Here is a 27,280-nt window from a genome sequence, read left to right on the forward strand (position 1 = left end):
GAAGCTGGGCTCTCCTTAGCCTGGAAAAGAGCATGGAAGCTTCATGAGGGAGGCAGCCTTTGAGCTGAGCCTTGAGAGATGAGTAGGGTGGGCGGGCTGAATGGCAGCCCCAGGAACCTCTGGAGGGTGCAGAGCAGATCAGCAGCAGGAGCTCCTCTGCTGAGCTCCTGTGGGGGGTCCAGAGGCTCCAGGAGGGCTCCTGAAAGGGTCTTGAAGGGAGACAAGCACTCCGACTCCACCTCTGGGTCTGGATGGACACCCCCCCCCCCGCGCGCGCCGCCCGGGGAGGGGGGGCGGGGGTTGACTTCCAGCTTCACTTCCTTTTCTGATAGTCCTTCTCTCCTGCCTCCCTCATCTCCTCCCCAGCTTCAGTGGCTCTCTGAGAATCCCTGTCCGTGAGGCACAAGCTGGATTCTCCTTGGAAAAGCCAATTCTTCAGTATCTTCTCCCCTCACCCTAGGAGCAAACTATGCAACCTCCCTGGACGCACAAGCAGAGCCCTTTGACCTGCAGAGCTCCTTGCCCTGACTCTGTCTCTACCTTCGCCAGATCCATTATTATTCACCTTTCCCCCTTGCAGAGGTGGGAAAATGAGCGTCCCAATAACTCACCCTGGGTCCCTCTGCTGGTGCGGTGTGGGACCCACTCCCCAGACACACTCCCCTGACACAGCGGTTCTCCACACAGACCCTGGAGCTGATTTTCCAGCCCTGAATCCCGTTTTGCCAGGCGCCAGCTCTGTGATCTGGGCAAATTACTCAGCCTCTCTCTGCTTCAATTTCCTCATCTGGAAAATGCTAATAATAGTAATAATGGTGTTAATCTCATCATTCAGATGTGAGGATTAAATGCATTAATCAGGGCAAAGAACAGAATCGTGCCCAGCACATAGGAAGTGCAACGGAAGTAGTAGCTATTATTAGCTTTAACCCTGATCCAGGATGCCAGCAGATTTCTCGCTTAGGTGACTTGGCACCCCCGGGGGGCCCTCAGGGAAATTGCTCAACCTCTCTGTGCCCACAACAAGGCTGACCCTCAGGACAATCGGGATTCTTTCTGAGTTTGTCTCATCTTTCTCCAATCCTTGGACCCCTTCTATGTCCCCTCTACCCTCAACAGTTTTGTCCCATAAGCCCCCTTCCCCACACCCACACCTAGGCAGACAAGCTCTCCCTCCGAGGCGTCTCTGTGTGGAGATGATTCTGTCTTTGTTGGTTGAAAAGCCATCCTTTACAATGGTAGTTTTTGAATGTTCAGTGCAAAAAGAGTTAGTTGTCTCCTTTAAGAGGCTGATTTTGAATTAAAAAGAAAGCTCTCCAGTGAGAAACAGCTTTGAATCTGCTTCCTAGCAGCAGCAAAGGGATTATCAGCAGAGAAGCATATAGCATGCTTAATTGCAAAACCATCCCCAAGGCCAAAGTCTAGTCTGGACTGAGTGGCATATTTGGGTCCTTATAGCTACTCCATCCAAGTTCTGCAGAAGACGTCATATGCAATGTGTTTTGCAGGAGCGTTATTCCCCAGTGCTTGGGAATGGCAGAGGTGACCTACCGTACAGGTGCTTGCTTTGACCTGTGGCCTCTTAGAACCATAGTCTTTGGATGCCTAAGAGAAAAAGAGGAACCAAGAGGGGAGCAGTTCCTGGAGCTCTAGGTGAACTTGGCTACTGATGCTGCCCAGGTACAGAGTGGGATTTGCCGGATAGAGTGATAAAACACAGCTTTGGATTTGTCTTAGACCACTTCCATCTTTGGGCTGGTGAAGTGTTTTTTTGCTGTTTTGGTTTGGTTTTGTCTTTTTAGGGTGGCACCCGCAGCACATGGAGGTTCCCAGGCTAGGGGTCGAATCGGATCTGTAGCTGCCAGCCTATGCCACAGCCACAGCAACACGGGATCCGAGCCACATCTGCGACCTGCAGCAGAGCTCATGGCAATGCCGGATCTTAACCCACTGAGCAAGAACAGGGATCAAACCTGCATCCTCGTGGATGCTAGTCAGATTTGTTTCTCCTGAGCCATGACAGGAACTCGTGGTGAAGTGTTTTGTGATGCACTGGTATGAAAGGAACATTAGGACTCAGTGCATAGTAGGGACTCAGCAAATGTTCGAAGAGTGAATTTCCTAGAGTTTATTACCCCCTCATTTCCGGTCCTGAATATTCGGGGACTCTCTCAGCATAACCAGTGGAATGTGATTGGTTGAGGGCCTAAGCCATTTACTTGCCCACCCCTCCCACAGTGAAGGCAGAAGCATTGTTCAAAAAATGTTATCTTGAGCTTTTCAAGAAGAGATAGTCAAAGCTTAAAGCGTCCTCGCTGATGTATATCTGTGAATTGAAGCTTTTCAGAATCCCAGTGGAACATCCAAGTCAAGGAATGGAGAGTGATATCTTGCAAGGGCAGCTGTCTTGGGAGTGTTCAGAACTTCCTAAATACAAGAGGAAGTGAATGCAGGCAGTTCTTACCCACACTATCAGAATAGATGTCAAGTTTTACAGAGACTCGGCTAAACCCTACACACCATCACACAGCCCTATCCTTCCCAGCCACTTGATTCAGTAACCTCTTAAAGGGGAAAAGATTGTTCTAACATGGATCCCCATCTTTTGCCTGGACCACTGTCACCACCCTCCGGTCAAGGTTATGTATCTCTAGTCCTTTATCCAATCATCTTCTAGACCATCACTAAACATACTTCTACATCACAAATCTGGTCCTTCTCAGTGCCCTCAATGGCTCCCCATTGTCTTCAAGGTAGAGTGAAGATTTCTCAACTTGGTGTGCCAAAACTCTTCAAAATCTGGTTTCCATGAAGACCTGAAATGCAGCCAATGCTCACCAAAAAAGCCATACCAGCTGTTAAAATATTGAAATACTTCTGCACCTCCAATGGCTGTTCAGCATCGACCAGCTAACACCTCTCTTGGCCAGAGCCCTGGTGGGTATGACGGTGCCTCTAACAGCATTTGCCTGGTTCCCTGGCAGGCATATGCTGGGCTGAAACTCCTAATGTGACACAGCACTCACTACAGATGCCCTTGTATGAAAAATTTGGGAACCACAACTTTTACAGTATACCCCATTGGTTGTTAACTGCAATAGTTTGAATATTACTCTTGCCTCAGTCAACTTTACTAGACTTAATCACCATTGCATTTTGCATTCGTTTGTTGAATGAAGAACATCTCAATGAATTATGGAATGAATGATGTGAGACCTAGCACCTCTTATCTTCTTAGCCTCATCATGAAGGAAGGAGGTCCATGGTGGCATATTAGTAGACAAATAAGGTAACAGCCACAGGGACCACCAAGTTCTCATTCAGCGCCAGAGATGGTCATTTGAGTAGGGTCTTTCATTGGTGGGTTATACTTTGGTCAACTTCTCAGCCATCCAAGGTCAGAAGTTAGTCCTTTTCAGTACATCCCAAATCATCAGTCTTTCAGGGCAAACTCATGCAATTTAGGCTCAAAAGGCACTGCAAAGTGAGCCTGCCAACGTAACTATTTATAAAGGTGACTGCTGTACTGTGATCCCTGTCCAGGTGTATCAGTTAGTTTCAGTTAATGCCCTTTCAGTTGAAAGAGACAGAAATCCTCATTCAAAATGACATAAGCACACAAAGAATTCATTGGGCTTTTAAAACCGAAAGTCCCAGGGTAAGTTCAGCTTCAGGTACAGCTGGATTCAGGGTGCAAATAATATTGCTGGGACTCAATTTTTTTCATTTTCTGAGTTTTGTCTTCTACCAAGTTGACTTGCATCTTAGGCTCCACATGGAACCAAGATCACTTCCTGCCCTCCCCATGATCCCATCCTTTCAACTTCAAGTCTGTCTGGGAAGAGTGAGGAGTCTATTCTAGAAGCCCCAGTAAGCTCTTAAGACATCACTTGTGTCCTAATTAGGTCATGTAGCCATCCCTGAACTTATCTCTGTGTCCAGGAAAGGAATGTTATGTTCTGACCGCCTGAAGCCTCCATCACTTGGAGATCTTGGGATGTTTCATCCTTATACCAAGAGTTGGTGCCTCACCCAAAATACAAAGGCAATGAGGTACAGGTAGCACAATGCCAGGCAGCAAACACAATGGATGTCCACTATTCCATGACACTTCTTTTTTTTTTTTTTTTAATTTTCCCACTGTACAGCAAGGGGGTCAGGTTATCCTTACATGTATACATTACATTTTTTCCCCACCCTTTCTTCTGTTGCAACATGAGTATCTAGACAAAGTTCTCAATGCTATTCAGCACGATCTCCTTGTAAATCTATTCTAAGTTGTGTCTGATAAGCCCAAGCTCCCGATCCCTCCCACTCCCTCCCCCTCCCATCAGGCAGCCACAAGTCTCTTCTCGAAGTCCATGATTTTCTTTTCTAAGGAGATGTTCATTTGTGCTGGATATTAGATTCCAGTTATAAGTGATATCATATGGTATTTGTCTTTGTCTTTCTGGCTCATTTCACTCAGTATGAGATTCTCTAGCTCCATCCATGTTGCTGCAAATGGCATTATGTCATTCTTTTTTATGGCTGAGTAGTATTCCATTGTGTATATATACCACTTCTTCCGAATCCAATCATCTGTCGATGGACATTTGGGTTGTTTCCATGTCTTGGCTATTGTGAATAGTGCTGCAATGAACATGTGGGTGCACGTATGACACTTCTTGATAGCACTGCAGACACCAAACATTCTTCAGAGACTGGCTTGGTGTGTCTGAATAAGGCAAGAGGAATATTAGAAAGTAAGGAGAATTATTTTTACGAACATCTAGGAACTGTCCTCACCCCAAAGCAGAAGACCTGTCTCTAGGGCAAAGCTGGGACTAGATGAACAACCTACCTCTGTAGCCTGGTTTCTGTGCTGGCCCCTATCCCTTCAGCTGGCACATTCTGTTTTTGTTCAGAGGGTTCAACATCCCCAATTCTGTGTCAGAGCTGTAGGTGAGTCAGTCTTCCCAGCCTCGCCCAGCCTACCCAAGTTGTCTTGACTTTGACTCACCCACATGGATTTATAAAGTGCATCTCCTACTACATATCTTGGGGCCATCCTGTCTCAGCTCTGCTGAGGAGCCTAATGAAACAGGGCAGGGCAGACACTTCCATGCTTACATTTATGATGGTGCCATGAAAGAAAAGAGAACAAATGCCCAGGTTCATATCACTAAGTGGAGGCAAGCTCCAAGCATCCATGACGGACGATTGGCTCAGTGCTTTTTACATACATGAAGCTGCCTATTGAGGTCTGTATGTGGGTAACAGTCCAGTCTCTCTTCAGCCCAGAAATGAACCGAACGACTGCCCTTTATGGTGGGGATGAAAAGTCCTTTTTCTTAGCCCCTCCCAGGCATTTTCTTGCTACTTTCTCCTATGCATGGTCTCTGAGCCATCCGCAGAGGCACTGCCCTTGTTATTAACAGACTGGAAGGACAATTCCTCTTGGCTCTGGGGCAAAGAGGGACCTTCAACCAATCTGTCCCTGAAAACCGGCTTAGGTCTTATCTGATGCAGTTGGTGCTCAGATAAGACAAGATGAAAGGTAAACAACGTTTCAAACGACAGGTGTCATTTGTTAACATGCTCAAGATCAATGGCTTCCAAAATGAAAATATTCTGTACCTGTCATACGTGCTCACCAGGCCCTCTGGCAGGGTGGAGGTGTCAGCTACGGAGGGTGTGAGGGTGGGGGCCGTGGAGAAGCGGGCTGCTGTCAGTCCCAGGAGGATGACACCTCCTACCAGAGCCACAAGCAAGTCTCCCCTGATCTCAGAGGCTCCAGAGACTCCCCGAAAAAGTCAGAATGTGGAGAGCAGGAAGTTCAGACATTGACATTCTGTAGCTGGAGAGCAGCGGGGCAGATTCTCTGAGTTTCCCAGGAAATCCTAGGAACACACATAAGCCAGAAATATCCAGGCCTCTCTCCCTCTCATGGAGGAAACCAGCCCGAGGACAGGGAATGCTTGTATTCTGTTTCCCAGCATCTTTTGGGATCCATGGACATGGAAGATGCTTGGATGCCCTGGTCCGCATCCCTCCAGCCCACCTGAGTTCACCTGTAGTCTGAAGACAGTTTTCAGCATCCCCTCCTCCAAGCGCCCAGTCTCTGTCCTCTGCCTGCTGGTTTCTCTGAGTGGCCAAGAGCAAACAGTGAAGAGCAGGGACATTAGTGCCCAGGGCTGGGGGAGGCGATAAGCAGGGGAGTGCCCTTACCTCCCCGTTCCCCACTGGCACAATTCTGAGGCAAGGGCCCCGTGGGTTTCAGAAGGTCCCCAGGACTGAGGCCACCCACGGTGGTGACCCATTCTTTAGCATCCACATCAATGGCTCTTCACCTTCCAGAACCAACTTACTGCCCTTCCTCCTTTGCTTCTTGGGACCACCTTCCAGAACGAACACCATGTCCTTGTCTCTGCATTTACTCTGTACAAGCCTCCCTCCCTCTGAGCCTCCCATAGGATCATAAGGCTTTGGGAGCAGAAGACAAAAAAAGGCCCACACTTGGCTCTTGGCTACAGCCTGACTGACCACCAATCCCAGAGCATTGCAGCCCCCACTCCTGCTCTTACGGTAATGTCCCTCCCAGAACAAAAGGAAGGCAATGTGGCACAACCAGCATCTGTGTGTGCATGCCCAACACTACGGCAGCAAGACATGGGCAGTAGCCATGGGCAATTTTGTAACACAGACCATCCAGCCAGAATTTACAGAAAGTATGTTACCCCATAAGGGGGACAAAGGGCCCAAAATGTAAAAGAGAAGACAACAGAGGGTATATAAGACAGTGCCCTGCTGCATTTGGGGCTCAGCCTTTGGATGTGAATCCACTGAGCCAATGCCAGCACCAATAAACGCTGCTTCCCGGCAAATAGCCTCAGTGGCCTATCTCTCTGTACAAGCATCCTGCAACACTCTCACATCTCACCTTTGCCCTGGGCTTACTGGGTTGGCAGTCCAGCCAGAAACTCGGAGGTTTTCTCTTAATCTTTCCAGACCTGATAGAGCCCCAGCGTCTGCCTAGGCACAAGCCAGTGGTAGAAAGAACACGGAGGATGCTTGGCTTCCTGCTTTGGTGTTAGCTCTGTGGTCTTGGAGAAGACACATAACCTCTCTGAACCTCAGTTTCCCCACCTCTGTAATTAGGAAAGAATGTCAACCCAGCTCATGGGGTTGGGGCTATGATCGAATGGGGAAATGCATGGGAAACTCTTCGCAAACTGTAACATTTTCCATGGCTGATGTTCAGCTAGTACCCGCCAGAATGACTGTTATTTATGGCTGATGTTCGCTCTGACTGGTTGGACCTGTGCTCTCCCTGTTACTAAATATTTCAAATATCAATTCTAATGCTCCGGTTGCATGTACATCTCCTATCCCTTGCTCTGCAGCAGCTGGCCAAGCTCCCTGAAGAGCAGAGTCATGGCTCATCTATAAGGAGAGAGCTGGGGAGAGCTATGTTCCTCTGAGTCCTACACCCATCCGACTATGCCAAGAAGGAATGTGAATGCAAGACACCCAAGGCTTTCCCCAGACAGCTGGATCCCATTTCCAAAGGTGCAAACCCAGAGCACATCGTGCAAATACGCCACAAGCCCAGCTTTGAGGCCCAGCCCGTTGCCAAGGCGCCCCGTGCTTCATCCAGCTTAATGAAGCATGTTTAAAGGGCTACACACTCTCCTCTATCCATCCACAAAAAGGCCCTCAGCAGAACTCGGTTAATTAATCAGAGGCAACATGAGTGGGTTGTGCTCTTGCTGGTGGGGAAAGGCTGACCAGGGCTCAGGTCTATGTGATTCAAGCCTTGAATAATCTTGGTGGGGGGGGAGGTTGGGGAGGTGACCTGGGAACAGGGCAGTGGGTACCCAGGGGTGGGCATGGAGGAATACACTAATCCTCCCAAATATAGGTGAATACAGTGAATCCTGGAAATGAGGCAGGAAGATGAGCAAAGGCCTTAATTCACATCTGTTTGCACATTCATTGTCAAGTGTGTTGTTTAAACTCACCCATCACGGAAAACCTGTAGTGATGCTCAGGAAAGGATAAAACTCTTAGGCCTGAATTTCATTCTGGAGCAGAGAAGACTGGAGCTCTGCCCCGTGTGATACCCATAATCACAGCGAGACTCCACCCTAATTAAACTGGGCCATGATTATCCTTAAACACAAGCTCACCTCCATCCCCACTATAACCCGGGCTCCCAGGCAAGCATCAGCTCAGATCTGGATGGTGACTCCATCCTTGGAGGTTGGCACTCAGGACCCTGGATGATCCCACTCATGGGGAGAAGGTAAGAGTGGTAGGAGTGTGGGATGTGTGTGCCTTGATTTGGTGGTTTCTGTGCGAGGCAAGAAGGTAGGACTGAGTGTAGAGGTTTTAGGAAGAGAAAATAGGAGGAAAGGGAATTGACATTTATTGAGCACTTCCTATCTGCGAGTTATGACTTGAGTTATGCCTCTAAATTCTAGAAAGTTCTGTGGTGCAGCCAAGAGTGGACCCTTCATACGGAATGGGTCTCAGGTAGACATGGAGTATCACTTCTCTCTCTCTTCTCCCATGGTCCCCTTGGTCTTTGAACCCTGCTGCTGGGTCCCCTGGATCCTGGCTTAGGTCTATCTTATTTCCTATTGGAGGAGGGGGAGAAGAGGCAACTGTTCTTCTTGTCATAACTTTGCTCTGTCACAACAGGACAATATTGCCACATGGCAGCAGCGTGGCTGCCCCTTGTCTCCATAACAACAAAGGCCTTACTGCCAAAGGTGAGTTGAGCAGGAGGGAGTAGGTCCTGAACCATCACTGGTGCCCTGGCTCCTCACCCACAGGCTCTCATCTCTCACAACCTTTGCACTTGAGAAAAAAGGAGCTCAGAAATGTTGAGTGAACCCCTCACCCAGGGGTGAGTGTCGGAGCCAAGAACCGAGGTGGGTCTCTCACCAAAGCACCTGTCTTTTCCCCTGAGCTGCTGCCCTGCCCTGGGTTGGCCAGGATCTGGAATCTATTATTTTCTTTCTTGTGGGGCACAGTGAACTCTAGTTGATTTTTTTTTTTTGTCTTTTATCCATTTCTTGGGCCACTCCCATAGCATATGGAGGTTCCCAGGCTAGGGGTTGAATCGGAGCTGTAGCCACCGGCGGCCTATGCCAGAGCCACAGCAACGTGGGATCCGAGTCACGTCTGCGACCTACACCACAGTTCATGGCAATGCCGAATTCTTAACCCACTGAGCAAGGCCAGGGATTGAACCCGCAACCTCATGGTTCCTGGTCGGATTTGTTAACCACTGATCCACGATGGGAACTCTGATTTCTGACCTTCTGAATGGAAGAAAGAATTCAGTCCGCTAGCAGGGAGAAAGCATTGCTGGGGAGCTGAGATCTGAGTGATGCTTAGAGCTAAATGAGGTTACTGGGGTCAGAGGCTAGAACAAGGAGTCAGCAAGTGTCCTGGAGTCCTGGGCACAAGGCCCAGCTGGTGGGGAAGCTGGATGGAGATGAGAATCCAGCCATGTGGACTGGAGTTCAGGGAGGGCTCTGTGGTTGGTTGGACACCTTGATGGAGCTTAAATCCAATGGCTGGTATCCTTAGAAAAGAAGAGAAGGGAGATGAGACACACAGAGAAAGAGGTGTGACAATAGAGCCAAAGCAAGCTACAAGCTATGGACACCATGGATGACTGCAGCTACTAGAAGCTAGGAGCCAGACATCGCCTGGGAGCCTCCAGGAGGAACTAACTCTGCCCACATCTTGACTTAGGGCTTCTGGCCTCCAGAACTGTGAAACAATACATTTCTGTTGTTTTAAGTTAGCCAGGTTGTGGTAACTTGATACGGAAGCCCTAGCAAACTAACACAGGCTCCATTTCCAGTAAGACTTAGGACAGGAGTTCCCACTGTGGCTCAGCAGGTTAAGAACCCAATATAGTATTCATGAGGATGCCGATTCAATCCCTGGCCTTGCTCAGTGGGTTAAGGATCTGGCGTTGCCACGAGCTGTGGTGTAGGTTGCAGATGCAGCTCAGATCTGGCATTGTTGTGGCTGTGGTATAAGCTGGAAGCTGTAGCTCTGATTTGACCCCTAGCCTGGGAACTTCTGTATGCCACAGGTGTGGGAAAGAAAGAAAGGAAGAAAGGAAGGAAGGAAGGAAGAAGGAAGGAAGGAAAGAAAGAAAGAAAGAAAGAAAGAAAGGAAAGAGAAAAAGAAAAAAGCCTTAGGGACAGATGGGGAAATGCCAGCAGTCCAGGGTCTCTGGGCCCAGGCTGGTCCTGGGTCAGAGATGAGGAGTCACCGTCTTTCCCGAGGAACTGAATACTGATGATAGAAGCTCAGAAACTCCTCTGTTGCCTTCAACTTGTGGTTGAGGCTTTGGACAACCTCCTGGTCCCAGTCAGAGCGGGTTCAGGGTCTTGAGTGATGAAGCAGTTGGGGTTGTTGCTGAGTAGATTGGGGACAGGCAGAAGCAATCCCAAGAATCCTTCTAGTGGGGTGTGTGGTCTGACAGGTGTGGACACAGCAGGAGCGAGGTACTCATCTGACCCCATTTTCATGAACTGGCTGTACTTTTGCAAGCATGGCTGCAAGTGCCATCTAGTTATCACCTCTTGCACCCCCGTCTCCAGGCTGGGCTGTTTTGACACAAAGCTCCAAGGTTCCCTTCATTTTCTCCTGCCCACGCTGCTCTAAATACTCACATGCAGAGAAGGAGAGCCCAGTGCCAGCCCACAGGAGAGCCCTGGCCGAGGATCCTAGGTCAGAGGCCAGGACTAAACCTAGACAGGAATTCCGACTTGCAGCCTCTTGGAGCCTGAAAAGCAGGGAAGCCGAAGCATAGGAGAGTCCCAGAGAAAGCTGAAATCCAGGTGCCTGGAAGCCAAAGCACAGACTCCAAGTCCAAAGTCTCAAGATGCAAAAATCATAGCTGGGGAATGGACCCAAACATTCAGCAAGAGGCAAAAAATGGAGTTTGGAGAAACTGCAGGCTGGAGACAGAGCAAGGAGAGTTCAGGGTATCTGAACTGCTGTTGCCCTGGGCGGGGCTGTATCCGCCTTTGAAGGACGGTGGGACCTCAGTGCATGACTAGGGATGAAGGGAGGCTAGTTTAAAGGGTCTGAGTAAAGCTGACACCAACCCCTGTGCCCAGCTAGGAAAGTCAAGCCATCGCTCTGGGCTGCAGTTCACACATTACTGAATGCTCCGTCCCCTCCAGAACCTTCAAGCAAATTCTCAAGGTCCAAATGAGACATCCTCTTTTTTTTTTTTTTTTTTTTCAGTGCCTGGGATTAGTTTTGTTTTTAAAATTTTTTTAGTTTTAATTTTTTTTATTTCCCCAATACATTATTTTTTCCTACTGTACAGCATGGTGACCCAGTTACACATACATGTGTACATTCTTTTTTCTCACATTATCATGCTCCATCATAAGTGACTAGACATACTTCCCAGTGCTACACAGCAGGATGGATTGGGAGCTTGGGGTTAATAGATGCAGACTACTGCCAACTGGGACATCTTATCTTCAAGCTCAGGCCCGGGAGGAGAAGGAACAGAGGGTGACAGAATGGGTGGCATTACACACTCCAGAAAATTTCTCTGGAGTGCAAACCCCCTGGCCTCAGAGTAGAAAGCCTTGCCCAGGGAAGTGATGCTTAAAGACACCCATTTTGGGCTGGAACAATACAGCAAAGGTGTTTTCCCAAGGAACTTAGACTAGGTTTTGCTGTCTGGCTCTCCCTGTCCTGAGTTACACCTGCAGAAACTCCTAACTTAGTTCTGGGCCCTAGACCACTCCCACCTCCCCAAATGACAAACATCCTGGGCAAATTAAGGGACTAGATCCCTTTAATGCCAATTTATCGTCTTTTGTTTTGTTTTTTTGTTTGTTTGTTTGTTTGTCTTTTTAGGGCAGCACTCACGGCACATGGAGTTTCCCAGCCTAGGGGTCAAATCAGAGCTGTAGCTGCCAGCCTACACCACAGCCACAGCAACATCAGATCCAAGCCGAGTCTGGGACCTACACCATAACTCACAGCAACCCTGGATCCTTAACCCACTGAATGAGACCAAGGATCAAACCTGCATCCTCATAGATGCTAGTCAGGTTCGTTTCTTCTGAGCCACAATGGGAACTCCTCAATTTATCATCTTTGAATGAGAAAAAGCAAACAAACTGGAGCAGCCAAGAATTGGGTTGGAGCCAAAACTGAGCACCAAAACTGATGGAGATGGAGAGTGAGGGCTGCCTGCGTCATTTCTGACTTTTCTGTGACCCCTGGAGGACAGACATCTTCATGGACCACAAGCGGAAGCAACTGGGCTGTTTTTCCCCAGGCAGCTGGCTCACCCTGCAGCCTCATTAGAGTTGCAGATGCAAATTTAGGTAGCGTGGCAAAAATATATACATTAGTTATAGAATCACATTAATATGTAGAAAGGGTCTGATGCAAATTGGAAAGTGGCATTTGGAAACCCTTTGATAAATGGCTGTGCAGAATTTAAGATTCCATTTGGTGGCTGGATGTCAAAGAGGTGGCATGTAGAGTTTCCACTGGGGGCTCCTGTTTCCCAGGCTCTGCCCACACACGGCTCAGAAACTGTTAGAATTATATCAACATGCAGGTGTGACTCTGACCCATCCAAATGGCTCATTCTATTCCCCTCTAAATTATGTTATCCACACTTGGCCAGGGTGGTACAAATGGAGCCTCACATAGCAGTGCTGGAGGGAGTGTGGGATGGCACCTACCTTCCATGTGGCAACTTGGCAGGATATACCAGAAGCCTTGGAAGTGGTCATATTGCCTGAGTGAAACTTCCACTCCTGAGAACTGAGTCTACTCACAGACATATAGAATAAACTTGTGGTGCCAAGGGGGAGGGTAGGTGAGGGAGGGATGGATTGGGAGTTTGGAAGTAGCAGATGCAAACTATTATATACAGATGGACAAACAACAAGGACCTACTGTATAGCACAGGGAATTATAGTCAATATCCTGTGATAAGCCATAATGGGAAAGAATATGAAAAAAATATATATATATATTTATGAATCACTTTGCTATACATCAGAAACTAACAGATTATACATAGTCTGTTATAAATCAATAAATCAATAAAATAAATTTTTTTTCTTTTCTTTGTCCGTCCAGGGCCACACCTGTGGCATATGGAGGTTCCCAGGCTAGGGGTCAGATCAGAGCACCAGATGCCAGCCTACACCACAGCCACAGCAATGCCAGATCTAAGCTGCATCCGTGTCGTTAGACCTACCCTATTCCCCTAATTTAGTTAAAATAAGATTAAAGACCTTATTTCAAGGGAAAGATAAAATACAATAAAATACAATCAAACAAAACTAGTTCTGTCTTCTAGAGGGATGACAAATTCATCTCAGAAGTAACTGGCTATTTCATTTAGAACATTCCTAGCCTCTTGGCTAGGAAAGCAATGTCTTTGAGCTAGCCTGTGTATGAGAGAGGGGCAAAAGAAACGAAATTGCCTAGCATAACACAAGTACAAGAAACTCTACAATGGTCAAGAGAAAGGAGTCTGGGGGACCAGAGGACAATCAAGAAGAGGGGAAATGTGAGAAAAATTTGGGGAAAGAGAGCAGGGCCAAGTAATCTGGTGGGAGGACCTTGGACGAAGCAAGGAGGCAGTAAAAAGTCCTCAAGGAAAGAATAATGGTAAATAACATTCCCTTTTTCCATGTTGAAATCCCATTTTACTCAAATCTTTTTTTTTCTCCCTGCTTTTTAGGGCCACACCCATGGGACATAGAGGTTCCTAGACTAGGGGTTGAATGGGAGCTACAGCTGCCAGCCTACATCACAGCCACAGCAATGCGGAGTCTGAGCCACATCTATGACATAGACCACAGCTCATGGGCAATGCCGGATCCTTAACCCACTGAGCGAGGCCAGGGATCAAACCCACATCCTCATGGATACTAGGTGGATTCATTTCCACTGCACCATAACAGGGACTCCATACCCAAATCTTTTAATACAGTTCCTTATATAATAGATGGCATTAAGGGAGATGAGGGGGGAGCCAGCTCCTGGATGAAGTGAAGGGAACCCCAAATCTTGGAGCAGCTGGGAGGGGTGAAGGAAGATGTGAGAGGGAACTGCAAACGGAGATGGATCAAAAGTTTAGGACTTGGGAGTTCCCATCATGGCACAGTGGTTAATGACTCCGACTAGGAACCATGAGGTTTTGGGTTTGATCCCTGGCCTTGCTCAATGGGTTAAGGATCCGGGGTTGCCGTGAGCTGTGATGTAGGTCGCAGACGTGGCTCAGATCCCATGTTGCTGTGTCTCTGGCACAGGCTGGTGGCTACAGCTCTGATTTGACCCCTAGCCTGGGAACCTCCATATGCCATGGGAGTGGCCCTAGAAAAGGCAAAAAGACAAAAAAAAAAAAAAATTAAGACTAGCATATGCACACTGAGGTATATGGAAGTACCGGCCAGTGGGTACCTGCTGTATCACACAGCAGAACTGTACCCAATTTCTGTGATAATCTCTGTGGGAAAGGAATCTGAAGAGAACGGATATGTGTACATGTCTAACTGAATCACTTTGTTGTATAGCAGAAATTATCACAACATTGTAATTCAACTATACTTCAATAAAACTTTAAAAACTGGAAAAAAAAAAAAAGGAGTTCCCATCATGTCTCAGCAGGAACAGATCTGACTAGCATCCATGAGGACGCAGGTTTGATCCCTGGCCTTGCTCAGTGGGTTAAGGATCCAGTGTTGCTATGAGCTGTGGTGTAGGTCGCAGATGCAGCTCCAGTCCTGCATTGCTGTGGCTGTGGTGTAGGCCAGCAGCTACAGCTCTAATTGGACCCCTAACCTGGGAACCTCCATATGCTGTGGGGCAGCCCTAAAAAGACTAAATAAAAAAATAACGAAGAAAAACCGCAAAAATTAAAAAAAGAGTTTAGAACCAGAAGCAGCAGGAGAATGTGAATACTCGACTCTGCCCTGCCCTCTTTGCTGGGATCCTGGGAAAAATTAGCCAGGAGGATGTCAACAGGCCAAGCAAATCTAGAAGAAATCACACAAAGAGTTATCTGTGATTATATCTGTGTGATGGGATTACACTTTATGTTGCGAATTTCTTCTTTGCTTGAATATATTTTCAACTTTTAAAAAATAGGTGTGTGTTACTTACAACATTTTTTTACAAGTAAAACTGAAAAATAATAGTAATAATTTGTTGACAGGACTGCAGAGGCCCTGACACACTCAGCGGGAGCCAGCAAGCATGGCCCCAGACCACTTTCCTGTTTGGACAGAGGGAAAACACACAGCCAGGGGATCCAGCTCCTCTCTGAAACTGGCATAGGGACATTTATTGGAGGTGCCTGCTAGGCCAGCTCCAGGCAAAGCCCCTTTCATTTCAGGCTCTGCCAGCAAGGCTTCCAGAACTCCCAAGAACTGTCATCCAAGAAGACCACCAAGGCAGAGTCACTGTTCAAATGCTTCCTCATTAGTCTCATATTTTCTAGATGGAGGGCTCAAATGTCCTCAAGAAGATTGAGAGGTGGAAGGTGGACCCTTCTAGAAAAGGAAGTGGTCATGACCCCCAACTGCACACCAGGTTTCTGCTTTTATCCTTCCAGAATATTCAGAGGGTTCCAAGTTCCAGCTGTGGCCATGCTCATCCACGCCAGAAACCCCCTTTTGTTCCCTGCGCTCTCTCAGGCCTTGTGAATCTTGGCAGAGGGCTGCTCTCCTATCGTGATGACTCCCATATTAATTTAAGCCTTTCTAAGACGTACTTGCTAATTAAAATGTAAACCAGTTTTTATCCCTTTAATTAAGATACAAGATGGGAAGCATAATTTAATTCGGTCCATTGAAAATATCAGTATTATTAGCGCCATAACTTGCTTCCATTAAAGATGACTATGTTCAGCAATTATTTTTTTTTTTCACTTCCACACTCACTGGAGCTTTGGCGTTTGCCCTGCTGGGATCCTGGAACTAGTGCGGGGGTTTGGGGACTGTGACCCTGCTGAAAAGGAGCCACGTGGATGCCAGAGCCACTGAGGACATCTGCTTTAGGACCCTGCCTTGGGATGGCTTCTCCCAGAAGCAGACTCTAAGAAGGATCTGAGCACAAGCAATCCATGCAGGATGTACTTTTAGGGGAGTGAGAAGCAAGAGAAGAACAGGAAGAGATTCAACTCAGGGGAGCAAATGAGCAGGTCATGGCTACGGGGAACCCAAAGGAACTTCCCCGGGAACATCAGGTCACGTAGAATCACATAAGGCTGTCCCACCCGGGGGACAAGGAAGCTGCCTGGCTATCCCCTCATCCCCATCCATCACTGGCTGAGGGCTGCTCCCAGGGGTATCAGCTCCCCGGTCCTTCCAGCCTCCCCTGGGAGGAAGAGAGTTTCCAGTCCTGCAGAGGGAAGAATCCACGTTGAGTCATGCATGGCGAGAGGGGATGCGCCAGGCATCAGCAGCATCCACTATACACCCGCAGCCCTGCATTTGCGATTGCACCAGGCTGGGCAGAGAGAGCCATGAAGGTGCAAAGGGAGAGTCAGTCACTGGCTCCTCTGTGGATTCTTTCCACAGCCCCTGAGACACAATCCTGGACTGGCAGCCAGGGTCTTCACTTGGAAATCTCTAGAAAAGGCTCAAAGCAGAAGTGTCAAACTCTCTGACCCAGAGTCAGAGGTAAATGTGGAGAAACAGAAAACATGCACAGAAACAGATGTGGGGAAATAGGAGTAGCACAGCTGAGGGCCTAGAGATGGAAATGAGGGTACAGTTCCAAGGTCATTTCAGCTAGTTCAGCCCCCAAGGAACTTTTGCAGGTAGCGCTGGAGCCCTGACCAGTGGCCAGGCCACGGAGAGCAGGCTGTGAAATACCAGCTTCCTCCAGCTGAAAATAGAGAGGACAGCGATCAGTTTGATCCTGTACCAAGTGAGAGAACTGGTTGCTGGAAAATGAGAAGGGAACATATCATTCAAGACAGAGTTTGCGAAGCACCAGGCAGAAATGATCCTGGATATAGAGTCAGCTAAAGGGGGAGATTCTGAAGGTGAGACTTGACCTTGGGTTGCATTGAAAACTATGGGTGATGGGAATCCAAAAAAGTGGGCTTCAGGAAGGAGGACAGGGCATTAGAAACTTTGCCAAGGACCTATAAGCAAGTCAGCCGGGTAAGGATGAGCCGAATTGGATGGAGCCTAGAGTGGAGGATGTAGGACAAGGGACACAGTAGGGGATGTCCTTCATCAGAGGAAGCAGAGTGGGACAGGAAGAGGCTGGCTTGGGAGCTGGGCCTCCCAGGGCTTAGATCCTGGCTCTACCCCTTACAAGCCGAGCCGAGAGACCTTGGGCAAGTGGTTTAGCCTCCCTGAATCCCTTGCCTAGAATTCTGTGAGGGCTAAATAAGGAAACGTAGAGAAAATGCACAGCATGGTATCTGCCCCATAGTAGGAGCCTGTAAAAGTTACTTCCTGTCCCTCCCTTATCTTAGATTGCAAGCTGTATAACAGTCTTGGGACCCACACCTTCAGGGAGTCCAATAGTGGCAGCTTCAGACTGAGCATGCGTGCATTCGTGTGTGCATACGTGTGTGCGTGCATGCGTGTGTGTGGCAGAAGGGTATGCCTGGGCAAAAAATAGAGCCATCTGTTCTATCCCAGTTTCTCTCCCCATATTCTCTGAATATACATGACCTTAAAAACAATAACAATAACAACAACAACAGCAAACTAGCCATGCAGAGCAACTCCCTTGCCACTGGCATTTCCCAGGCAGCTAAGGACAGGAAGACAGAAGGAACTATAGGCCACGCCCCCGGGTCACCCTGCTGGTAATATACATGGAAGGGAATGTATCTCCACCACCCACCATGGAATCCTCTCCACCACACTCTCTCCTCCCCATCACATGGTCCAGCCCCTGGGGGCCCATCCTGCACATTGTCTCCTGTGGGGATGTGGGGTGTCTGGGTCCTTTTGGTTGCTGTGAAGGCTGGAGAAGGTGAATCTGTGAATCTCAGTACCTTCTGAGAAGCGACAGGTGACACATCTGAAATCCAGGGAAGACTTTGACTCAGTCTGAGTACCACAGGAAGTTCCATCAAGAATGCTTTACTCTGGGGGAGTTCCCATCATGGTGCAGCAGAAACGAATCCGACTAGGTACCCTGAGGTTGTGGATTCGATCCCTGGCCTCCATCAGTGGGCTAAGGATCAGCATTGCCACGAGCTGTGGTGTAGGTTGCACGCACGGCTCTGATCTGGTATTGCTGTGGCTCTGGCATAAGCCAGAGGCAACCACTCTGATTCGACCCCTAGCCTGGGAACCTCCATATGCCATTCTGCTGGTGGAGGGGCACGGGTTGGGTCAGGGCCTCAGGAAGGCTGGCTGAAGTTCTGCCCTATGTGAGCCTGAGGAAGGGTGAGGACTGAGGGCAGGGTTCCTCCCTTCCCTGTGTACTCAGGCCCTCTTCCTGCCCATCCTGGACACCTTCGTGGACTTGGAGAACAGACTTGTGGTTGCCAAGGGGAAGGTGGAGAGAGTGGGATGGACTGGGAATCTGAGGTTAATAGATGCAAACAATTGCATTTGGAGTGGATAAGCAATGACATCCTGCCGTAGAGCACAGGGAACTCTATCTAGTCACTTGCGATGGAACATGATGGAGGATCATGTGAGAAAAAGAATGTGTATATGTTATATACATGTATGTGTGTGTGTGACTGGGTCACTTGGCTATACAGCAGAAATTGACAGAACATGGTAAATCAACTATAATGGAAAAAATAAAAATCATAAGAAGAAAAAAAAGATCTTAAAACTTAAAGAGGTGGGGCCAATAGAATTCAGTGCTAATGCTGTCTGCCCAGCAGACCCCCTTCTCTGAGCCCACAGCTTCCCCCCACAGAAGCCCCCATCACTTGAGGCTGGTGGCTCTTCCTGCGGAAAGTGCAGTGAAAACCCCCAAAGCGCCGGCTTCTTTCTGGACACATGGTGGATTTTAAGACAATATTTGGGGAAAGTTCCCTATGAGTGTCAGACCACATTAGGAAAGGCTCACTTTTCTCCAATGTAGAAATCTCGCCATCTCGCCGAGCCGCCTCCCCTTCCCTGAGCACAGAAGAACCCCAGGGCTGTGCATTCATGGTTTTATTTTATTTTATTTTATTTGCTTTTTAGGGCTGAACCCAAAGCATATGGAAGTTCCCAGGCTAGGGGTAGAATCGGAACTACAGCTGGCCTATGCCATGGACACAGCAACTCCAGATCCAAGCTGAGTCTGCGACATACACCACAGCTCACAGCAACGCTGGATCCCCAACCCACTGGGTGAGGCCATGGATCGAACCCGCATCCTCATGGATACTAATCGGATTCATTTCCGCTGTGCCACAACAGGAACTCCCCACTTGACTTCGAAGTGCATCACCAGGGTCCCATGTATTTCCCTGAAGACTCTCAAACCGTATCTCTATTCTATTTTATCCTGAGCCCCAGATCCATCTATGCAACTATTTCCTCCTGCATGTCCTTCAAGACAGTGGAATTGCACCCTGAAATCTGTCCTTTCCGTGTTGCCCTCAAGTCTGATCCTCCAAATTTGTTTTTTGTCTCTGTGAAGTGTGTCACGCAAGCTGGAAATGTGTCATCCTTGCCGCCACTGTCTTGGTCCTTCAGCTCCAATCATTCGTTCAGCCCAGCCAGCTTCATCCCATCTATCAAATCTGTCTACCTTTTCCCATCCCTGCTGCAAACATTCAAGTTCAAACTTCCTTTCAGCATCTGACATCTGGATTATTTTCACACCTCCAACTGGGATTTTTGCACTGGTCTGACCCCAACCTTGAGTCCATCTGCCTGGAACCTGTTCTTTCTTACTGACAAACCCTCCCTCCTCCTTAGCCTTCCTCCTCTGGGAAAACCTTCATGATTTACTCATGTAATGTGAGGCACAACCCCTTCCCCTGTTGGCTCCCAGGCTCTGGTCTCCGTTGGAGCCCTCGTCACATGGCACTGCCTTGATTGTTGGCACATCTTTCTCCCTTGAGAGCAGGGACCACGTTTCCTCCATCTCTAGGCACCCGTGTCTAACTCCGTTCTTGGCAATGCCTCATAAGTGTTTTGCTGACCTAAAGAATCCTTCAATGAAGAGGGCAGGGGCCTTTCAAAGCCCCCTTTCTCCCACGTCTGAAGGATAAGGACATTGGATTTTGTGTTGGCATCTTTCTAATCACAGACCCCAAATCACCAAGTCAGATCGAGTCCCTTAGCAACTGAATCCATCCAATGGGAGAACATCCCTTTCTCAATAGCCAGGACACCTTTTGCAAGGACATGTCCTTGTCTCACAGCCCATCTTCTTTTAATTCCTCAGAATCAGAGCTGTGCCTCCATTTCTGTGCCTCCATTTAAGAGCCTCCATACTAATATTCTACATGGAGTGCTGAAACCCAGCTATGGTCCTGTGTCCATTCTTCTAGTCCTGCCATGAGGAGAAATAGATTCCTCCTCTTGGCTCAAGCCTCCAGCCTCAGGAGGGGAAGGCCTTCTACTCAATGGTCCAAAGCTACCCACCAGCAAACACTTAGTGTTTGAGAATGATGGTAACACACTCACACACACACACACACACACACACACACACGAAGAAGAAGAAGACGAAGAAGATGAAGATGAAGAAGATGAAGATGAAGACGAAGAAGAGGAAGAAGAAGGAAAAAATCTACCAATGTTATCTGAACCCTCAGGCATAACCTGGCATCCATGGAAATCATGGAATTCTCTGGCAACGATGCTCAGAAACAAAGAAATCTTCAGATCACTCATTGCTCCTGGGGGAGAATTTACCTGCTTTGGGTTCCATGTGTGCTTTGAACACGTGTTTCCTCATTCATTCAGTAAGCATTTATCAAACATCTCATGGGCCAGCCATGGTGCTGGGCTCAGCACTTCAGAGATGAGGAGAAAAATCCCTATCCATGGTTTAGATTTTACCCACCCTTTCTGCTACAATGGTCTTCTCCCCACCTTCCTTACTTTCTGTCCCCTGAGTCTTGGCAGGAGGAGCCTGACTTATTTTTCCCTAATTCCTCTGTGAGTCCTACAATTTCTCTAAAACCAAAACTTCTTTGGGGGAGAAAAACAATTTCTTTTTCTATTTTATATTCTAACTTCATTTTTTAAAATAGCTGTACCCATGGCATATGGAAGTTCCAAGGCCAGAGACTGAATCCGAGCCGCAGCTGCTACCTATGCCACAGCTGTAGCAATGCTGGATCCTTTAACCCACTGGGCCAGCCCAGGGATTGAACCTACGCCTCTGCAGTGACACGAGCTGCTGCAGCCAAATTCTTAATCCACCGTGCCACAGTGGGAACTCCTCTAATTTCCTTCTGTCTTATCACAACCTCCCCACCACAGGCAAATCAGCCATCCTTAACTGAACTTCATGCTTGTAAATTTATTGGGGGTACATTCTCCTTATCACGCCTACACAATCTCTCACTAATTCTTCTTTCTGTCCTCCCTCCCTTCCTTCTTTCCCTCCTACCCTCCTTTATTCCATGTACTCATCCATCTAGTCATCTTCCATCTAACCCTTCCATCCATCCATCCATCCAATCCTTCCATCCATGCATCCATTAACCCATCCATTTATTGAGTAGATTCTATATACCAGAAGCCAAACTGGGCACTGGGTGTGCTGGGCTGAATAAACACAGGCCCAGCACTAAAAGAGCTCCTATTCTGGTGGCAAAATGGAAATTTTTACCAATGTTTGCAAAGGATATGAAGAGAGCAGTGTGAGAAGCCAAGGGAGATGATTAATTCTAGGGAGTATGAGAAGATGACATCAAAAAGCTGACCTTTGAGCTGAATTTTGAAGGTGATGAAGAGGGGAAAAATGTCATCCAGAGGAAATAGCCTCTGCAATGACTTAGAGACTTAAAATAACAGGGTAGGAACAGGAGAGAAAAAAAAAAAAAAAAACACCCAAAGGTCAAGAAGCTCAATATGATTGGAGCAAAGGAAGCACCCATGAGAGGAATGTAAAATAAGGTTAAAGGTAAACTAGCCCGATTTGGAGAATCTTAAATGTCAGTCTTTGGTTTCTGGACTTTTTTTTCTGGAAATCACAGGAAGCCACTGGACTTTCCAAACTCAGAGGTTTGGACAAATGGTTCTGATTGCAGAAGGTCAATAGAAAGGTCACTAGTGAGGAGGCTGCAAGGCCAGTTAGGAGGCTGGTACCATGGACCAAATTCGAGGTAAGGTCTGGAGTAAAGGCATGAGAGGGCAGAATGAGAGGAGGTGATGGAGACAAGAGGATGTTTCTCTAGATGTTGAAAGCAAGACTTCAGTCTCAAGGAGTCTTGTGCTGCAGCCAGAGCTTGGTAAGGCTGCTCGAGGGGTGAGCTGTCTGCAAGATACTCCAAGTCCTGCTTGGCTATCAAAGGAAGCAAGTCCTCTGTCAGCCTAAAATGCAAGACTCTCCTAGGGAAACGCACTAGTGTTGGCACCAACTGCCTTAGGCTGACCTGTGACAGCATCAGGATCCATGTCAGTGAGGCTGTCCCCCTGGGCTAGAGCTAGTGACAAGGCAGTTGTCAGCACACTGTCCTCGGTTCCTCCACAGAAGGTGACCTGGTTTCCAAATCTGCAAACACTATTGGAAGACAGAACTCAGGGTGTGATAAATCACACACTCTCTTTTTCTCAATTTCACATCCTTAGAATTGAGCATTTTTTTTATCAACAGGCAATTTATTAAGTCCATTTTTCTTCTATTGATATTGAAAGGTTCTCGTTTCTCAAATATAAAAGGATCTCTCCAGAGTGACAAACGGCCACAGAGAAGAGAAAACCTGAACGCCTATCCCAAAGAGAAAAAATAATCAACAGCTCTTCAAATTGATAGTTAAGAAATAAGGGGATAAAATGTATCCCCTACCTACTGAATTCATGACAGTGGGGTTTTTTAAAAAAAATTTTATTATGCCATTTCATTTTTTCAATAGCTCTGTGAGATGCGTTTATGACTTAACAGAAAGGGAAACTGAGCCACACAGAGTTCAGGCTGCTTGCCCAATGTCACAAAGATTTGTAAAGCTAGGATTTAAATCCAAAGCTGCCTCATCTATAAGGCCCTGTTTGTTCCATCACATTATACCACCTCAGGGTGGCATCTCCGGGGGGAATAAGAGAAGGGATGAAGAGTCAGGGCCTGGGAAGCACCCAAGCTGTGGGGGTTAGGAGTCTTGAATTTAAGTCCAGGACCCCCTGATAGTTCTGTGACCTTGGACAAACCATGTGGCTTCATAAGCATTGGTTTTGCTCTAAAATGATGAGGTGCCCTTGGCTTATCCAGGCCCACAGTTCTGTTTCCAAGCCAAACAAGAGCATGACTCACTGTCAAATGAATAAAGTTTTACAGACAGCATTTCTACTTTATGTGATGTTGGACTGTGTCATAAAAATAAAACAGAGCCTTGACTGTAAGTTTGAGTTGAGCCCATCACTTCATTGGTCTGGGCTTCAGAGTTTCCTCCGATTCAAGCTTTTTGAATTTTTTGAGGGCCTATTCCATTCCAGGTATACTCTGTCAGCAACCCAGTGAGGTGTGGGTGACATAACTTGTCTGGCTGGTACAGTCCTAAATTCAATTGTTCTGCACTTTCACACTAAATGCACTCATGGCTTTTACCCAGATACTAATTTCAGAAACACTAAATTCAGGACCAAAAGCATTCTGTGCACAAAGAAGTATGGAAAATACCATATTAAACAAGGATGAACAGGCTTCTTTACCATGGACTCCTCCAAGACTGATAAACTAATGTCATTAGGAATCTCCAAGAGGGGAGGGCATAACGAGGGTTTCCCAAACTTCCTGGACCACAAGACCACTTTTTAAAGGAACACTAGCCAAATGAAAGTTCCCGTGACCATACTTTTAGGAGCATCAGTCATGGGCTTAAAAGTCTTTATTAAGCAGATGCTGAAGAGTAATTATAAATGTGCTGCAATATGAAAGGCGAGGGCCGCTGCTGACACAGAGTTGGTGTGCATTAAACGTTAACAGAAAGGAGATCCCATCTGCCTTCTTAACAAGCACTGTCAGAGTCCTATCCTGGCTCAGTGGTTAACAAACCCGACTAGTATCCATGAGGACTCGGGTTCGATCCCTGGCCTCGCTTAGTGGGTTAAGGATCTGGCGTTGCCGTGAGCTGTGTGGTGTAGGTTGCAGACAGGGCTTGGATCCCGAGTTGCTATGGCTGTGGTGTCGGCTGGCAGCTACAACTCTGATTTGACCCCTAGCCTGGGAGCCTCCATGTACCGCAGGTGCGGCTCTAAAAAGACAAAAAAAGGAGTTCCCGTTGTGGCGCAGTGGTTAACAAATCCGACTAGGAACCATGAGGTTTCGGGTTCGATCCCTGGCCTTGCTCAGTGGGTTAAGGATCCGGCGTTGCTGTGAGCTGTGGTGTAGGTTGCAGATGCGACTTGGATCCCCCATTGCTGTGGCTTTGGCGTAGGCCAGTGGCTACAGCTCCGATTCGACCCCTAGCCTGGGAACCTCCATATGCCGCAGGAGCGGCCCTAGAAAAGGCAAAAAGACAAAAAAAAAAAAAAAAAAAAAAAGCACTGGTCTTTGGCTAGTAGGTGAACCCCCATCCCACAGGTCACTGGGTCCTCAACCAGGAGGGAACAGTTGGGGTCAGACAAGCCCTCTGACATTCTGGTACTGCATTTTTTTGAAAAGACATCCACAGCTTTTTAGCCAAATGGCTCTTTGCTTCATTTGTGACATTTGGGGAAGATGCATCATTTGACAAGGATGGGTCCCCACCCGTCTTCTAAGTACACAGGCTTGTCAGCAAGGCATTTATTCATCCTTGTCCAGAAAAAACAGTTGCTGTGTTTTATTCTGAATTCGCAGGCACTTGCCATGTAGGAATGGGGCCAATAGCCTCTTCCAGTAGTTCCACAGGCTGATGTTTTTAAAAGCTGAAGGCGGCCACTTTCTTCCCCAGTCATAGAACCAGAGCAGGAATGTCCCAATGATGAGGATCACATTTGTGAACACGGCGAGTTTATTTTGTCATTTTCTCAGACGAAAATCAAAATAATCTTAAAATGCCAAGGAAGCAGCCCATGCAATTATTGCAGATAGGTCTGCTTTTTTTTTTTTTTTTAAAGTAATTTCCTTGAAAAAGGCAATATGTCTACCTTTTTCATCTTTTTTCTTCTACTTCCACCTTTTCAATAACCCTTACTTTTTTGGTATCAAAAGAGTAAGTTCTTCCTATAAAAGTTTTGAAAAATACTAAAAATCATAAAGAAAAAATAAAGAGTCAGTAATCCCATCACCCAGGGAAACTCACCAACAGTGACGTCTTTCTTTTCTATGTGCTCCGTATGTATTTCTTTCATTTTCATGTATTTTTTCACTGGAGAGAAATACATTTATTTATACTTGTATATATATATTCAAAAATGCATATATCACATAAATATATTATTTATACGTGTGTGTATATATACACATAAAGGGGAAATACATATACAAAGCATGTTTTTACCAAATTGAGAACACACCATATATATATCTTCAAGCCTAATTTTTTCGCTTAGCACTGTACCACAAGCAGTTTCCAAGAGCTGAAATTTCCTGTTCCAAATCGCCTGAGGTGCTGGCTCACAGACAAACGGATGAATTTACAAGCTGCTGTCAAACATGACTAGTGATGACCATGGCATTAATATCAGTGGTTCTTCTTGAAAGCAATTAAATTTGGCATTGCTATCGCTACCTAATATGTTTATATCAGCTCCTGTAATTGTTTTCTAAAGCCATAAATTTCTCAAGTTAATTATAAACAAATTGCTCTGCTTAATTAATGGGCATCACTAACGGGCATTATCTAATATGCATGTGAATGAACCCTGTGACAGCCTCACAGGGGCTGAATTAAGGATGTATGTCAGGTCCGTAGCCCTGGGAGGGAAGCCAAACACCCAGAACCAGGTTTTGACTGTGCCCAGGAAACCCTGGATCCAGACTCCGCTGGAGCAAGTGTATCCCAAGGCTGCTGTTGCCCATGCTGGGTCTTTGGGGTGTATGTCAACTTGGACTTGCCCAGGGATGCATCAAGGAACGTCGAGGAGCTAAGAGTGGGGTGACAGGACTCCACTCATTTTATGAATGAATCTCTCTCTCTTCAGCACTGATTTCTTGTCTATGTCACCCCATGGGGCCCCCCCCTCACATGCACCCTGCACTGTAGCTATTTTGGCATGGTGGTAATGAGACTGGACACTGGGGCCAAGCTCCCAGGGTTCAAATCTCAGCTTGGCCAGCTGCTAGATATGAGAACACAGGCAAGTTACAGCTTATTTGCACTGTGCCTCAGTGTGACCATTTGTAAAATGGGGATAATCATTGAACCCAGCTTGCAAGCTTGCTGTGAAGGCTAAATGCATTCATGGGTGAAGGGAACATAACAATGTTCAATAACATTAACTGTGATTATTAGGTATGGTCAACATCCCGCTTTATAAATGAGGTGACAAAGATCTTGTGAGGCAAGTGAGGTAGTCATCCAGGTGCAAAATTTAAGAAGGTGCCTCTTCTCAGGGTCATGGATCCAGACCCATGAGACCCCAAGGTCCCTCTGCTTTTACTGAAATCCTCTTTCTTTTTAGCTCTCCTTCCTGGCTTGGACAACCGTATTCTGAAAAAGGACCCTCCACAGGATTGAGTGGCTTCCCCAGCCCAACACTTGTTTGATGGCTGGGTTTTCTGTGCAGAAACTGCTGGCTCTCTCCTCTGCCTCTTTCTAAAGGACACAATACAGGACAGCCATGCTGAGGGCCCACCATTCTCATCTGGACCTTTGGTTGGCAAAGATGGCAGAATAAACTCTGTCCCAAAATAAGAACCAAGGTGTCCATACCTTTGTCTTTAGCCTTTTTGTAGACTACAAGACCCCAAACCTTTGGCTGGCAAAGATGGAAGAACAAAAGCTCTGTCCCAAAATAAGAGCCAAAGTGTCCATACCCTTGTCTTTAGTCTTGATCCACATAACACTCTCCAGTCACTCATTTAATTGTTCAGCAGAGCAGCTCCTGGGAGCCTCAGGCTGTCTTAGGAGAAAAGCTAGGAACCATGAAGGTAAAAGGATGGGGCTATTGGTAGATTCAATGAAATACATGTCCTTCTGGAGCCTCCCCTGGTCCGTGCCCAGAGCCTCATGTCCAGGAGTAACTTC

General features: G+C 47.2%; 1 protein-coding gene and 1 long non-coding RNA gene across 2 annotated transcripts in view; one reads left to right on the forward strand and one right to left on the reverse strand.

Moving 5' to 3' along the window:
• Window positions 1-27,280, forward strand: part of GALNT18 (polypeptide N-acetylgalactosaminyltransferase 18) — a 488,883-nt gene that overhangs the window by 399,479 nt on the left and 62,124 nt on the right. The window lies entirely within an intron of this gene.
• LOC106509423 (uncharacterized) overlaps window positions 4,115-27,280 on the reverse strand; it is a 193,437-nt gene continuing 170,271 nt past the window's right edge. Inside the window, exon 9 of the long non-coding RNA XR_014837280.1 lies at window positions 4,115-4,717. This is a non-coding gene — a long non-coding RNA (uncharacterized LOC106509423). The remainder of the gene's footprint in view (window positions 4,718-27,280) is intronic.

The sequence above is a fragment of the Sus scrofa genome, chromosome 2 (genome assembly GCF_054392235.1).
Source record: "Sus scrofa isolate SSC_HxYL_T2T_F1_AM1 chromosome 2, Sscrofa_HxYL_maternal_Yorkshire_Landrace_v2.0, whole genome shotgun sequence".
NCBI lineage: Eukaryota > Metazoa > Chordata > Mammalia > Artiodactyla > Suidae > Sus > Sus scrofa.